This window comes from Fukomys damarensis, unplaced genomic scaffold (assembly GCF_012274545.1).
Source record: "Fukomys damarensis isolate Sample0158 unplaced genomic scaffold, DMR_v1.0_HiC HiC_scaffold_10, whole genome shotgun sequence".
Classification (NCBI taxonomy): domain Eukaryota; kingdom Metazoa; phylum Chordata; class Mammalia; order Rodentia; family Bathyergidae; genus Fukomys; species Fukomys damarensis.
In genome coordinates this window covers 19,645,245-19,661,898 of record NW_022900922.1, presented here as the reverse complement: position 1 = coordinate 19,661,898, position 16,654 = coordinate 19,645,245, and positions in this window count along the sequence as shown.

The following is a 16,654-nucleotide window of genomic DNA, read 5'->3' as shown; positions in this document are numbered from 1 at the left end:
CTTAAAAAGATTTAACTTCAGGTATTTTACAGTAATTACTAGAAGGGAGACAATCTTTCCGTAGCAAAGCCTGGCTACTCATTGGCAGGCATCAGAGACAGGCTGTGCTAATGTCAATTTCTCTTCTTCTTATAAATGCCACCTGTGTTACCAGCATAGATTTAAAGGTAATGTAATTTTCTTGCAAATCCATTAGTTTTATAGGTTTTTGGCAAGCCCCACTGCTGTGTTGACTAGATAGAGTGACTGTGGCTATTTAAACAGGGTTTCAAATGCTTGGCTCAACTTTCTATATTGGCTGGATAATAAGACACACATTAGATGCTTTAACTTAAGGTTGTGCAGTGATTTGACACATAGCTTAGTGTTTAGCCATTTGTGATAATAAGCACTTTAATTGTGGAGTTAATTGCAGGTGCCTGCATGATATACCTTTAAGTGATCCTGACAAATAAGATACAGACTCTACAACTTCTCTAGGTGGCTGGAATCTAGTCATGTCTCTCCAAGTCTGCTCCCCCGAATGGCAATAGTAATGGGTCACAGCAGATTGTTAGAAATGCGAATTTTTGGTTCCACCCACATCTACTGAATCTGGAGTTCTGGGAGTAGAGCCTTCACTCTATGCTTTATTAAACCTTCCTGAAAATTCTTCACCACGCTCATCTGAGAATTACCGCATAAGAGAATCCCTGACACAGGAACTCTGCTGTATTTTGGTAAAGAATACTTCAGTGTAAAAGCATAGTTGAATTACTCTTAATGAATTAACCTTCTACATCCAAATTAACGAATGCAGGAAAATAATTTAATAATAAACCTATCAGTCATCACGTAATTCTTAAATATGTACTTTTCCACTGATAGATTCTTCTCTGGTAATAAATGTATTACAATTGAGGCTGAGAGTGAGAGAAAGCAGCTAATCTTTATTTCCCTTATCTGTCCTTGCCTCCTCTTTCTCATTATCTAAAAACTTAACATCACATGCTCCATTAAACAAGATGCAGCTTTTATTATCTTTTATTGCTTCCTGAACCTTTTCGATAAATGCTGCTTGATTACTCTTGTGTGTGGAGATAGACATTTCGAGTAATCACAACACGCAGGAGAAAGCATGACGCTTGGTTAAACGAAGGCAGTGCATCTTCCTCAGCACCAATAAACGGGATGAGACTGAAGCACACAAAAATTCTGTCAAATATCCAGTGATGGCATTTTTTTCAGGGTGAAATATAAAGTAAGAGGCTTGCTCCAACAAATACACATCGGTGACAAATATATTTTCTAACAAAAGAAAATTTCATTGAAGTGTTGGGGAAATAGCACGGACAATTTAGAGATCTGAAATTCACTGCAACTACATTTTAAAACTGATTAACTGTTCCTTTGCGCATTCATTCATTCCCCCATTCATCAAATATTACTCACGAGGTCTCCATATGTCCTTTGTCTCATTTTAACTGAGTCGGAACTTCTCTTCCTGCATTATCTGCCTAGTTCCGGGTGTGATTGGGGGTCAAAAGAAGAGCAACGTTTTTCATGAGATTTGAATGGTTTGAGTAAATCACAGTCACATTCTCTCTTGGACACTGTCACTTACCCCTTACTTGGCTGACTTTATCAGAATGAGACCCACCGGCTTTTCCAGATTGGATCCCTTCCTTTAGCTTCCGGGATTCCTGGAACACGAATGGGTTTACCTTCTTTACAGAAGATACCAGCTTTTGCTTCTGGTCCAAATATCAATGGTAGGTCCTCTGAGGTTATGAGAGACCAGCATGGATTTTGACTCATCCTTGCAGGTTGCAGCTCACCAGTCCTAAATTCAGGGTCTGCTCTCGCTGTTTTCCTCCGCTCAGTTCATATCACCTTTCCTTGGGAACTGCCTGCTCTAACCAGCTCTCACAATTGAATAAAGTCAAACCTCATAGTGAATTCTTCTTACCTTAGTCCACTCACGCTGCTATAACAGAACACCACAGACTGCATAACTTATAGACATTTAGCTTTGATGATTCTGGATGCTGGACAATCCAATATCAAGGCACCAGAGATTCAGGTCACTTTGTTTCCAAGGTGGGTCTTAGTTACTTTCTGTTGTGCAGACAAAATGCCAGACACCCACAAGTGAAAGGAGGAAGGGTTTATTTCGGCTCACAGTTTGTAGAGGTTTCAGTCCGTAGTCAGCTGGCTCCAAAGCAGGGTAGCACGGCAGAGAGGCATCAGAGAAGAGAACCAGTCCGTGGCAGGGTAAGCAGGAGGCAGTAGCAGGAAGCCTCTCTTTCCTTTCATCCCATGCAAGCTACAAACCTTTTGTGTGGTGCCACCCATACTAGGCTCTTCCCACTATTCTCACCCCAAACTACGATAAACCATCGGTGGACCATATAATATCTGTGGACTTTACTAACAGTGTAACACACCGTACATCTAGCTGACTTGGAAAAGCTGCACTGATGAGTGCCTGGAGCTTCGGGGACATCTAGATATGAGCCACAACAGTTCTTAACTCTTATTATTTCATTTATTTTTTTAAAGGTTTTTTAAAAAGTTCTAATAATTCTATTTGTCAAATTTCACTTTTGCTCCTTTTGCTTTTGGGATTTTTTCCAATTTTTTTTTCCTTCAATACCAATGTCTTGAAGTATGTCTCTTGCGCTTTTTTGGAGTGACTTAACAGTTTTGTACTATGTTTTGAAGTTGGATAGTGTGTTGCTTTCAGATTGTTCTTTTTGCTGAGAATTGGCGGGGGCTATTCTACAACTTTTATGGTTCCATATGAATGTTTTGCTAATTGTTTTTCTAATTCTGTGAAGAATTAGTACTTTACGGAGATTCCTTTGAATCTATAGATTGCTTTGGGTTGTACAGACATTTTAAAAATATTAATTCTTCCAATCCACAGTTATAGAATGTTGTTGCATTCTTTTTGCGCCATGTGTAATTTTTTTCACTAGTGTTTTGTAATTCCTGTTATAGAGATGTTTTACTTTCTTGGTTATATTTATTTTTAGGTATTTTTTTGTGGGCATTACGAATGAGATTGATATTTTGATTTTTGATTATCCAGTTTGTTATTGGTGTTAAAATTGCTACTATTTATGTTGGCATTTGTAATCCTACATTGAGTTTTTTAGTCAGTTTAACAATTTTCTGATGAAGATTTTAGGGTTTTCTATGTAGAAGATCATATGATGTGCACACAGAAATAATATGGTTTTCTCCTTTCCATTTTGAATGTCATTTATTTCTTTGTCTTGCACAACAGCTCTGGCTAAGGCTTCCGGAAATACGTTGAATAAGTGGTAGGTGGGCATCCTTGTTTTACTACAGATCTTAGAGGAAATGCTTTCATGTTTTTCTCTACTTAGGATGTCAAATACAGTCTTTGAGCTGAGATATGTCCCTTCTATACCTAATTTCCTGAAAATTTTTTTATCATGAAGAATTCCTTAATTTTTTGAAATGCATTTTTTCTATGTCTATTGAAATGATTGTGTGTTTTTGTCCTTCATTCTATTATTGGGCTTTATAGATTGTCATATGTTAAACTATCTTTGCAAACCTGGGACAAATTCCAGTCAGTCATGTTCTATTATGTTTTTGATGTCCTCTTGGATTGAGTTTGCCAGTATTTTGTTGAGAATTTTTGCATTCTTTAGAGATCTTTGAAATGTTAAGAACAACTTTGAAATAGAAAAGACATACTGTGCTTGAACTATCTGTAGTGCTATCAGTTCAGCTTTTAGGAAAAAATAGTCACTACCTTGGTTTCAATGATTAGTATGTCCATAAGTCTATTAATAATATTAAATACTTTAAGTGGGGGAAATTTCAAGAGCATTCTCAAGTTGATAAAGGACAAATAAAAGGAATAGCAGCTTAATTAATAGGGCAGATATGGAAAAACTGCAATGTATATTTAAGGATAAATCAAATAAGACAGAATGAAATAAATTTACACAGATTTTTAAAGTACATATGAGTGGCAATTAAGAAACACTGAGTCAAAGAGAAAACCAAAATTGAAATGACAAACTCTCTAGGAAATCATAAAAGGACCATTTTACAAGTCTATCTTTGTAACATGACAACATAATATACATGTATAACATTCCCATTTTCTCAGAAAGAATAAATAAAAAGTTTTGAATATCAAAGAAGAGAAATCAATCTCCATTTTAAAAGATAATAATATACAAATGCAAGGAGTAGAAATAAATTTAAATTACTGAAAAAAAGTACCAAAACTCTGAAAAAATGAATAAGTTAATCCTCTGGGGGGAAAAATCATAAAATATGTAACTGTTTTGGAGGCCTGACTGAAGGATAAAATTGAATAGCTAAAAGCTTACCATTACAGAAGGAGATGTAACTACAGAAAGAAAAAGATAGAAGAACTGAAAGGTATATATATATATTTTTTTCTTTTTTTGGTAGACAGGGTCTCACCATGTAGTTGAGACTGACCTGGAACTTACTATGTAACCCAGGCTGGTCTCGAACTCACAGCGATCCTCCTGCCTCAGCCTCCTGAGCACTGGGATTATAGGAGTGTGCCACCACGCTTGGCTTAGAATTCTTCTGTTTTTAAATTAAATTAAATTTATCAGTACATTTTAGGGATACAATACAGTTACATTCATCACGGGGATTTTGTACCTTTACATGATTTATTTTGGTTCTAATGTTTTTCCCCATTAGCAGCCCTCTCTACACCCCCTCCACCCTTCCCTGTTTACAAAGACATTGTTTCTGTGTTTTTTCTTTTCCCATATTTTTTCTTTTCCCTTTCTACCTTGGCACTACTCCTCCCACTTCCCCTACTCTTTAGACCTTTTCTTCCTATTACACAATATCAATTATACATTTTGATCCTTATTTACACATTTAGTTTTTCACTCCAGAGTAACTATTTGGTATTTACACATGTGCATCTTACTAACTTCACTTAAGAGTATGGCCTCAATATGCATCCACTTAGCTATAAATATCTCTAGTTTCTTATTTTTTGTGGCTGAATAGTACACCATTTTATAAAAAAGCCACATCTTCTTTATCCAGTCTCCAGCTGATGGGCAATTGGGCTGTTTCTAAATTTTAGTTATTACAAACTCTGCCACTATAAATATGGGTGTGCATATATCACTGTGATATGATTCTTTTAATTCTTTTGGGAAGAAACCCAGCAGAGGAATACCTGGCTCAAATGGGACTTCTAATCCCAGTTTTTTGCAGTATCTCCATACCGATTCCCACAGTGGTTGCACCAGTCTGCACTCCCACCAACAATGAAGAAAGATTCCTATCTCCTCACAACCCCACCAGCATTTGTTATTGGTTGATTTCTTGACAGCAGCCCTTCTTTCTGGGGTGAGATGGAATCTCAGTGTTATTTTGATCTGCATCTCTCAAATGACCAGGGCTGAACATTTTTTCCTATGTTTATTTGCTGCTTTTACTTCTTTGTCTGATAAATGTCTGTTTATTTCAGATGTCCATTTTTGAATTGGGTCTTTATATTTGGAGGACCTGATTTTTTTTGGAGTTCTTTATATATTCTAGATAGTAGACCTTTGTCTGAGGAACAGCTGGTAAACATTTTTTCCCACATTGTAGGTTATCTCTTAGCTCTGTCAGTGGTTTCTCTTGCAGTGCAGACACTTTTTAAAAAGATGAGATCCCAGTTGTTGATTCTTTGTGTGAGTTCCCGTGCTACTGAGGATTTGTTCATAAGGTCTTTTCCTATGCCAATACCTTTGAGAGTCCTACCTAACTTATCTTCCAGCAAGTTTAGTGTTTCTGTTTTAGTATTTAGACCTTTAATCCACTTTGATTTTAGTTTAGTGCATGGTGAAAGATAGGGATCTAGTATTAATCTTTGGCAAGCTGAAATGCAATTTTTCCAACACCATTTATTAACAAGGCTATCTTTCCTCCAGTGAAGATGGTTGGCTCCTTTGTCTACCTGAACAATCAGTTCACCAAAAATGACAAAGTACAAACCAAATAAGACCAATCCCAGATAAGAGGTAACAGGCTAAAAAATTGAGACTTCTATGAAAAAAAGGTCTCAAAACAACAGTGCAGATCTAAATATTATGCAATATTTAATTATAGATTAAAAAGTCAACATTAGTAAAATTATGAAAGCCTAGAGAGAATGGAATTGTCTCATTTCTTTTATGAAATAAGATTTAGTAATGCTTAGCACCTGATAGTAACAGGTGATAGTAATACCTGATAAGGATGCTGTAGAAAGGAAATCTTAGAACCAATCTCAATAACAAGGCAAAACTTCAAAATAAAATAGTGGCAAGTACCAGTAATGTAGAAAAAGAATCATACACTCTGACTAAGCAGGATTCATACCAAGAATCAAAGGGTAATTTCTGTAGGAATGTCTATGAACATAATTTGTTATAACTGAATGAAGGGGGAAAGAGTTTGATCACTATCAATAAATGCTAAAAATTATTTGGTAAAAGTTCACAGTCAGTTCTATTTGGAACTCTAAAAAATTTGAGAATGAAAGTAAAATGCTGAAATGGAGCAAAGGCTCTTCACCAAATATATGGCAAATCTTTTCATCAATTATAAAAATTGAAAATATTTCATTGACGGTAAGGAGCACGCAAAGGTTTTCCATGAGTAGTGTTACCAATAAGTCTTTAAGATTTAAATATGAGCAGCAAAATGAAAAAAATGAAATAACACAAGTTTTTGGTAAATACAATTACTTTAGCTGAGGATACAATTTAAAATGGATAAACATCAAGAGATTCTTGTTTTAAAATTTTTATAATTAATATTATTATTTGGACAATTGAATCAATTATTTTTTCTTCAATCTAAAAATACCTAGTAGAGATGGAAATGGTAAATCTACTCAGTTTGTAACAACATCAAAAACAGCAATAATGACAAAATGCTAAAGCATGATATGTAAAAAGAATGCTTTTATTTAGAGAAAGAAAATGGTAAACCTCATTAAGTGACTTAATATTGAACATATCTCATTTTCCTGGTAGATATTTAATCTTATAACAAAATATCTATCTATCTATCTATATATCTATCTATCTATCTATCTATCTATCATGTATGCATGCATTGATAGATCTCCAACTTTCAATGAGCAATGGGGATGGATTAAAAACAATGGCTGAGAGGAAATGTGCCTGAGTGATTTGGTGGTTTATATTGTCACCCTAAATACAGTGAACCCTCAAGATACAACTGGCCTGACATAGGGACAACTTGGGTTAATTACGTTAATGGAAGATTCATCTGCCTCTTGTTACCTTTAGTGTGCACCCAGATCTCAGCTGTATTGACTTAGATACAGCCAGTCCTCAGGAACCGATGGAGTTTGTAAGTCAAGGGTCCACTGTAAATACGTTATTGGTATAGCAATAGACAGATAGGTCAAATACAAATAGAATGAACATTCCAGTAAGTAGGCATTTAATCCAGAACGAAGCAATAATTAGTTTACTGGGAAAAGATGAATATTAAAAATCACAGGGGAACAGTTATGAAAGATATTTTTAAAAATTTGGACTATATGTTCATATGTATTTATCATTTGGTGGCCATCATAATCAGTTCTCAACGACAGAAAGGTATTATAAATAAATTTCATTTACTGTGTGTAAATAACTTTATGTGGAAAATATTTAATGAGGTTAATAGACAATAACTGATAGGTAAAATTTTCTAATCTGACACAAAAATGAAGAGCGGATATTATATAGAATGGTTTCTTACAGAAAACAAATAACTCAGTAAAAGTTGGGTAAGAACGTACCTTAAGAATTTACAGCAAATTAAAACCTTATGGAAAATAAATGCTCAAATCCATGGATAGGACTGGAGATTGTTATGTTATGTGAAACAAGCCAGGCACAGAAACACCATTGCCTGATCTCACTTAGATGTGGAATCTAAAAAACTTTGTCTCATCGAAGCCGAGAAGAGAACTGGAAGACACTAAAGGGTGGGGAATCAAGGGGCGGGTTAGTCAGCTGGTGCTAAGTCAGCTGGAGCAAGAGGTTCTGGGATGCTGTCGCCAGGGTGACCAAAAACGATGACATCTACTGCATATTTCAAAAAGCTGGATAAAAGATCTCTGAAAAATTTTACCATAAAGGAATAAAAACTACTTGAGCTAAAAAAAAAAAAAATACAGAGTGTTTAACCTGATACATTACATAGTGTATCCATGTGTGAAAACATCAGGGTACTCTATGAATATGCACTTTTTAATGTACTTAGAATTTAAAAATAACTTAAAGAAAGAAAATAAATGTATTATGCCCAAATTCTCTAGTAGTAGGAGAAACAAACATATACAAGTTAAAATGAGATTACCACACATGCATCTCACTGTTATACATCAGGATTCTAGGGAAAAGAGCAGGCTTATCTATAGGTAGGCAAAATGTGAAGCCTTTGTAGTTCTTCTAAAATGCAATTGACAATATTTACTATAAATTAAAAATGCATCCTTATAATCAAACAACCTCACAGTGCCATGGAAATGCAGTGTAGAAAGAACTAATTATTAGGGAAGGGATAATTTTTGTGATCAAAACACAAAACACTGTAAATGCACACCAATGATGTATGAAGCATCTGAAAAGTTTTCTATGTGTTTATTTTGTGTTCTCCTGTGTGGGATAGATGCACACAAGGAGTCTCATGTATACACATACATGTGGAGACAGAAGGAGAGATGGTGAAAGACACTGTTAATGTTAAAAATCTTTTAAATTATTGTAGTAAAGTTTAGATTGCTATTAATCCTCCTCTCTTCAAGCATGTTTGTTCTATCCCTTTAGCCACTTTCTGAACCAATCATGGAAGTCCTCTCTCATGAGTGTCTTTAGTTATAATGTTGTGTCTGCCTGCGTGCCCTGAATCCCTTGTGAAATGTTTCCTTTTCACTGTCATTTTGACTTTGAGGAAGAGCCGGAAGTCCCACTGCGTGAGATTCAGCAAATAATGAGGATGAGAAGAGACAGAGATGTTTTTGTGAGCTTGCCTTTCTCTTCAATGGCACTCGGAAACGGCATTCACTATAGTTTTGATCATACTTACTAAAGACACAGAGAAGACTTCCAGAACCGCTTCAGAAAGTGGCACGGATGATAGGACAAATGTGGTTGACTTAATTTCAAATTCAGAGGTGTTAGCCAGAGTTATATGTCTCTTACGAAAAAGTAGTGAAGTCGAAAATCAACAACCAAGAGATAGCCAACAAAACAAGAAAAACAATGATGATAATAATAATAAAAATACTAATTCTTGGATTTAAGACAAAAATGATAATTTAAAATTACAAATATCTGTAGTGGAAAAGCAAGGAGAGCGTTTAACTGCTCTTTTTCTATATTCTTACTTTTCGTATTATTATTCATATTGCAATACTTTGGTAATAATATAATACCGTGACAAATTTTGTTCCTGTTTCAGTAAAATCTTAATGTAGTGATCCGATTAAAAATCCAAAAACAACACATAGTTAACAACCACAGCAACAGCTTAATAATTCATAGGTTAGAAACAAAAATAATTAAAATTATAAAATATTTATAAGTGAAAAATAATGAAAGTCTGTAACCTCCTTTCTCCTTTCCACTAGTCTCTTTATGATACACTCCTTTATCTGATGTTTAAGTGTGAAGGTTCATAACATTTTATAACATTGGCATTCTCTTATAAACCGCTATACACAGTTAACTGTCCTTAGTTCCACATTTAAATGAACTTGTTGCTTTCCATTAGCTGTTTTGTTCACAACTTCCCTGGTCATCTCTTGGTTAAACTGCAACACTGAGAATTCTCCTTCTACCCCTGCTTTGCCAGGAGTACTGGTACTGTCTTTTCTGGGGTTTTATAAATTTGAAGATACGTCTGTCTTGCTTTTCTATAGCAGCATCCAGTTGGCTGTGTATGAAAACATCTTACTTCTCACATTTTTTCCCCAAGGAACATGTATTTATTGATTGTTTCACTCCCCTTTATCATTAAATATTCCTATGGAGAAGGCTGAGGCTGACTTTATTGATTCTCCTTTTTGAGGGCTTATTTTTCATGTCTGGGTTACTAAATATTTCTTTACCTTAAAATATAGTTTCGTTAAGAACTTGACTTAGCACTAATTGCTCTGTATCAATTTGCCCCTAGCTCATAGTGGAATACTACAATTTGAAGATTTAGGCATTACTTAGTTTTGAAAAAAAAATTCTATTATGGTACAGAATAGGTTTTTATTTTACTTTTCAGCTTTTTGTTCTGAAGGAAGAATTATATGTATGCTAGATTACTTTTATAGCTATCATTTTCCACTTAAAAATTCATTTTACCCATGCTGTCTTTTAGACTACTGATATTATTTTCTGTCATGCCTTTTGAATTTCTGCCGCTTCCAATATGGTTTTGTTTTTCTCTGTATCTATTGTCCTTTTCATCATCATTACTTTCAGGGACAATAGTACATTCCAAACGTTATTTTTCTAAAGTATTGAAGCAGAAGTACCCACTTAATGATATTAAACTCTTTTGATCTTCTATTCAAAAATTTGAATTAATTATAGCATATGGAAACAATAAGTCTAGCAGGAGTCTATTGTATGATTTCAAGGAGAAGTGAGTGTTGCTTGGAATTCAAGCATTAGCTTTAGTGGAAAGAAGGAAAAATACTAAGGTGTAATTAATTTGGAGAAGAATGTCAAGGGTTTGTATGTATGTTGAGTGTAACAGGTGATATAAGGGAAATTATTCTTAACTGCTCTAGCTAGGTTCACCCATATTATCCTTGATGTTAACCTTGGGAAAGCAATTGAAGTCTTTTGCTTATTACACATTTGCTTAAGATTATATACCGATCAACAAGAAAATGGATTAACAGCAAAAATCAACAGATTGACCTAGTCTAGATGTTGGTGATAGCTCTACGGAAATCAGTACTCCTGAAGAATTACTAACCCAAAAGGTGGATATAAGGAAACTGCCTCCAATGTAATAGATCAACAGGTGATGGATGATAACTGAAAGCTAATAAATACATAGATTCTAGATATATAGATATTTCAAGAAAGCAATGAGAGAGAAAATAGGGCAGTGTTATTATTTAAAGAGAAAGGACTGAGAACTATCTGAATAGATGAATAGATGAAAGGTTAACATTTATAAAAATTAACCAGATTCTGTGCTATTAAATACATTTCAGTAAAGTTAAGATTTTTCAAAATAGATTTTATTCTTTGATCACATAGAAACTGAGATGATTTTAAAAATAGGTTAAAATACCTATATACTTAGAAAACATTCTCTTCAAGGAAACCTTGATGCAAAATACAATAACTAAAATATTTAACTATAGTATAAAACTATTGCATATTACAAATTTGGGAGATATAAGTTAATAAGTACTGAGAGAAAAAATGTCTAACCTTCTGTCATTTTAGAAAAGGAAAAATATTTAAAATTAATAACTATCCATTGTGCTTGAAATGAAAGTACAAGATATCCTCCAGCAGTTGAAGGAAAAAGAAAAAAAATGTATCCTTAAAAAACTAGTAAAATCAATATAGTGCTAGTGAGATTAATCAAAAGAGCAAATGCTTTATAAAAAAGATAAGAAATGAAATAAAGAACATTAAAATATAACCATATGTGCTAGTCAACTTTCTGTCACATGACAAAGTGCCTGAGATAAACAATCTATAAGGCGGGGAAGGTTCACTTTGCTCATGGTTTCAGTCCCTGGTCCCTTGGCTCTGTTACCTTTGGGCCCTGGGGGGCACAGTATACCATGGTGGGACCTGGTGGTTGGAGAAACTGCTCACTTGATGATAGCTGAGAAGCATAGAGCCAGACAGGAGGGGGCTGGTGGTGTCTCTTGTGCTCCAATGACCTAACTTCTTCTCATTTAGGACCTAAATATTCCATTACTTCCCAACAGAGGGGAAACTAAGTACCACAGAGGGGCAACAAAGAGTTTAGTTTGTGGATCTTTGAGTGACATTTATGATCCAAACCACAATACTGTTATACAAACTTTTATGAAAGTAAATTTGAAAACTTGAAAGAGAAATTCAGAGTGTGACTCATATAATTGACTTGAGAAGATTTAGAAACGTTACTTTCACTCTGATTTTATACAAGGCAGAATTTGTATAATTATAACATCTTCTTGCAACTAAAACTCTATACTTAGACTGTTTGTCCTGTGAATGCATTCAAAACTAGCAAAGAAAAATAATTCTAATGTTACATAAATTTTCCAGAATATTGAAAAAGAAGGAACCTTTCCCAATTAGTTTTGTTTGTTATTGTAACCTTGGATATAAACTCTGATGAGGGTGAGTGATGGAAATTTGTAAATCACTTTCATCATGCTCACAAATAATACAGAAATGCTTAACAAACAATATTTGTCTCAGTACATAACTAGATAAGCATAACACTTCACGTACAAAGGGAACTCAATCCTATGAATTTGAAGTTAGATTATCCTTTTAAAATACAAGTAATCAGGCTGGGTGTGGTGGTATACACCTGTACTCCTACCTGAAAGGTAGAGATGGAAAGATCCAAAATTGGAGACCAGTCTGGGACATTTAGGTAGATCCTCCCTTAAAATGAACAAAGTGAGTGGGATGGATCTCAGTGAGGTAGTACTTGCCCAGCATACACAAGGCTCTGAGTTCACTCACTAGTCAATCAATCAATAGATCAATTAATATCAGTAATTAGTGTAAAACTTGAAAAAATGATTATTTTATTAGATACAGATAAAGTGCTTAGTACAATGTATCATATCTTGATCCACATAAAATCTTAACAATTTGGTAATAGAAGAGAATTTACTGGATCTGGCAATAGAATCTATCAAATACACAGAAAATGTATATGGAGAGTGGTAATATACCGAAAGGTGTTGTGGTTTAAGGGTGTTATGGGTCTCCTCCTGGTCCTTAATGGAGTAGCTAGAGTTATCTGTGTGGGTGGGGAGGGATATCCCAGACCAGGTTACTGAGTGTCTCATGATGTAGAAAAATAGTAAGGTCCTTCTCCAGCTAGGTGTCCCGACATCTCTGGGTAGGTCTTTGGGGACCAGGCTACTTGCTTTTGGTTTTCAGTTCTACCCATCTGCCCTGGTATCTCTCAGTGAGGGGAAGAGTGTTGAACACACAGGGAATCGGAGGCTTTGTTAGACTGCACCTCTCTCTGTAATTTCTCTTCCAGGTCTAACGCATCTCCTTGGTATCTGGTGAGAAAGGTAAGTCTTGCTCATTTGAGAAGGACCCTGCATCTCTGTTAGTTTTCGGTGGAACCCTCAATTGATGCCTCTGGCCAGTGTCACTGCTCTTTCAGGATTAGGGCACATGGATACTCATTCACTGTGGTGGGAGAACAAGCCCACCTGAGTTGCTTTCTTTTGCTGAGTCTGGTTGCCCTTCCTAAATTGGGGGATGCCACAAACTTCTCCCTCCCTCTTACAACCTATTGAGTGGCTTCTTTGGTTATTTTTTGTGCCATTTCCATCATTTTAGTGGAGAGGAACAAGAAAATAAAACTATTGCTCATATTGTCCAGACTGCAACTATTCTTATTATCTTCTTGCCAGCACATATGCATATATGATTTTGATGTCTTCTTGTTGTTCAGAAACTTTTATAATAAAATAGAATTTTAAATATAAGATGATTAGTTGGCTTAATATTTTTGATTTTCTGATGCCTTATTAGAACTTACTCTTGGATCTTATAGAACATTCAAAAATGCAGCTATACATGAATAAAACTTGTACAACAATGAGATCCTCAAAGTATAGTCAACAAGATGTGATCATTCACCACCTAAATCACCATCTGGTTCATGCAGTTGGTATGTAGTATGTATTTATATATTTTGTAACATTTATTGTATTCTTAATCTTATAATTTAATGGGAAATACGACTTGATGCTTGTTTGAGAACCATACATTAAACTATAACAGATAATAGATTCTTTTTGTTGAGCACTATATATCTACATACATACCTATCTATCTATATATATGTTTTTAAAAAATGTATTATCAAAGTTCTCATCATGACAGATCTACCTTCCTAGCGTCATTGGACACATTATGCAAATGAGAAAACAATATTTTTTTGCCTATTACAATTGTCTATGATCACATAGCTGTAAAAAGTGTCTATATATCCATCCAGAGATAATTGTCTTTGCTCTATCCTACTTCCTTTAAAGAATTGGTACTAATGAACTATACTGTAAAAAAAATAACTAGCTTATTCTCTTCTATTTTTTAAAGTTCAAAACAAGAATCGTACTTTTTATTAAAACAGCTACATGGAATGTCAGATGCCACCCAAAAGTAAAACTATATATGTTGAAAATAGGCAATCCCGCAGAAACCAGAATTCAAGACACCTTTTCCTCCTCTCTTGCTTTATTTCATTTTTATGATTAAAATCAGAAATGCACAGTCAAAATTGATAGCAGATACCTGATTGAGGAAATGGCTAGCTTCATTTACATTAGATTCTATTACTGTGAACGCAATACAAATACTTTGGGGAAACTAAGATTAATTGCATTTCTGGTACATTTATGAGAGTAACTGGTCAATATATTCATAGGATTAACTTGTGGTTTTAGACTGAAATGTGTTTTTCATTTTGAGATGAGACATTGGGAGCAATTTACTTTCTAAGATTCTTTCAGGTTTCGAATGATGCTATCCCTGTTTAAAAAGAGAGTAGGTCCCATTCTATCTTCTCACAAACTGTTTTCAATTTAAAGTCTGAGCTATGGTTTGTAAGGATTTGCACACACATTTTAGGGGAATATACAAATATTTCAAACTGGTCGCACATTCCATTTGGAAAGCAGAGCTTAAAGACCAACGAGCGTTGTTCAGCTTTTATATCTACAAACATCGCCATTTCAGACAAATAAAGAACTCTGTGAAAAAATTTTCATAAAAAACTGGGTTATCTTTTAGCACATTCTTTTAAAAAATGAAAGAAACTTTTCCCATTGTTAATATACTCGGCTAGATAAGCCTTGGCTGGCACTTTATATTTCTTATATCTCTTAAATATACAGTTAAATCTCATAAAATTCACCTTTTTAAAAAAATGTTTGAATAATAGAGCTTCCCTACTAAATATTTTCTTAACCTTTTAAAGGTTGAAAGTTTTTTGTTTTCTTTTTTTCTTCTTAGTGTAGCATTAAATTTTAGACTCAGCAGTTGGTCCTTTTCTATCCCTGGCCTTTTGCCTCTTTGTCTTCCGGGATTAACTGCAAGATTCAGCTTTTGTATTAAATTGGTTGGGTATAAATTAAGGTCATTCAAGAAGAGGGCATAATTAGGTGCTGAATTCTGAGTTGTAATTCTCAGTGAAATTTTATCACACATTTGAAGGTGAAGCCAGAAACAAAGACACCTACTCACCTCTGCAGGGTGGTAGGGCAATCTCTTTTGAGAAGAAACTACAACAAAACAAAACAAAACTTGCTGATGACCAATTCTTCTTGCTTATGCTAACACAGAGATTCCAGTCTCAGAACTCAAAATTGTTCTGATTTTTATGGGCGAGATACAATTCTGAGTTAACATTTTCTTGTATCCAAACAGCATTGAACAATGTTTGTTGGTGAAGGAGCGATTTAATTGAACAAGGGAAATATAAAGACATTTCAGCTTCCCCTGCTGGGTGCCATTCATAGTTATGGAAATAATGCTGTGTTGTGAATATAGTTACATGTTTAGTTTTTCCTCGTAGGGAAATTTAAAATGTAATTCTTCTCTGCCATAAATAGCATTCCTACCTGTGGTCTATCACTCTGCATGAATAACAAATTTCTCACTGGCTGCTCTTGAAAACCAGTTGGATCTGGTTGACATTTTTGGTTTGTAGCAAATGGAACATTTTCTGCATATATATTTTCACTTCAACCCAATAGACATTTATTAGATATCTAATATGTATCAGTTCTTTGGCATCAGGTTGCTCTCTGATTCTGTTCAGTCTCAAGTAAGCACAATATAAAAGCCAAAGTCTGAGCTGATACAAATAAGCCCAACTCTTTTCTAATTCTTTGCAGAATTCCTGTTCTATCTGCCCTGGTAGCTAACAAATCTTCAGCAGTACATCCACTCAGTGCTTTGCATACATACAACAGTGACTGTTTTCTTGAATCACAAAAAAATGACGTCTCCCTCCACCTGCTTTTGTTTTTGATTTATACACATTTTTTGAAGCAAAAAAACACCATAAGATAATTTCTGGACCTTTTCCCTTATTGGACAGGACAGGTGATACTGAACATTTTCTGATAATCACAGATCGATAACAGAGAATATAAAACAACATGTACAAACCTGGTGTTTGTTTTCCACTGAATGTTGCGAATAGATGTAATATTCTAAGATTTTCAATTGTTCAATGTATTACAATAAAACTATACATAGTAAAGATGCTGGGCTGGGGATTTAGCTCAGTGGTTCCACCTCCAGCTCAAAAGTGCAAGGACCAGGGCTGGGGATTTAGCTCAGCGGTTCGGGGGGCCTGCCTTGCAAGCCACTGAGTTCAGTCCCCGGTACCAAAAAAAAAAAAAAAAAAAAAG